The sequence below is a fragment of the Colobus angolensis genome, unplaced genomic scaffold, assembly GCF_000951035.1.
Source record: "Colobus angolensis palliatus isolate OR3802 unplaced genomic scaffold, Cang.pa_1.0 Scaffold372, whole genome shotgun sequence".
Lineage (NCBI taxonomy): Eukaryota > Metazoa > Chordata > Mammalia > Primates > Cercopithecidae > Colobus > Colobus angolensis.
In genome coordinates this window covers 1,674,616-1,674,896 of record NW_012117066.1, presented here as the reverse complement: position 1 = coordinate 1,674,896, position 281 = coordinate 1,674,616, and the positions used below count along the sequence as shown (strand labels likewise).

At 55.9% G+C, this 281-nt stretch overlaps 1 pseudogene across 1 annotated transcript in view; it reads right to left on the bottom strand.

Moving 5' to 3' along the window:
* LOC105520219 overlaps positions 1 to 281 on the bottom strand; it is an 8,052-nt pseudogene that overhangs the window by 2,702 nt on the left and 5,069 nt on the right. The window lies entirely within an intron of this gene.

Here is a 281-nt window from a genome sequence, read left to right as displayed (position 1 = left end):
ACATACTAAAGGTACTCTCCTGTACCTTCATGAGTAAAGTACCCAATATCACACCTAGGACTTGGCCAAGACCCCAGTCAGGTAAGGGCAGGGGAGGCACTTGGCCTCCAAGTTCTGTGACCAGTGCTCTCTCCCCACTGCACCCCCCAACCCAACCACAGCAGCTGACTCAGCCCCAGGCTGCCGCTAACAACCAGACACAAAAGCAGCGAGAAATGGCCATGCTGCCTTCTGGGCAGGACACTCCATCCTGTAGAAGGGACCTGTAGGCTCACTCCTCC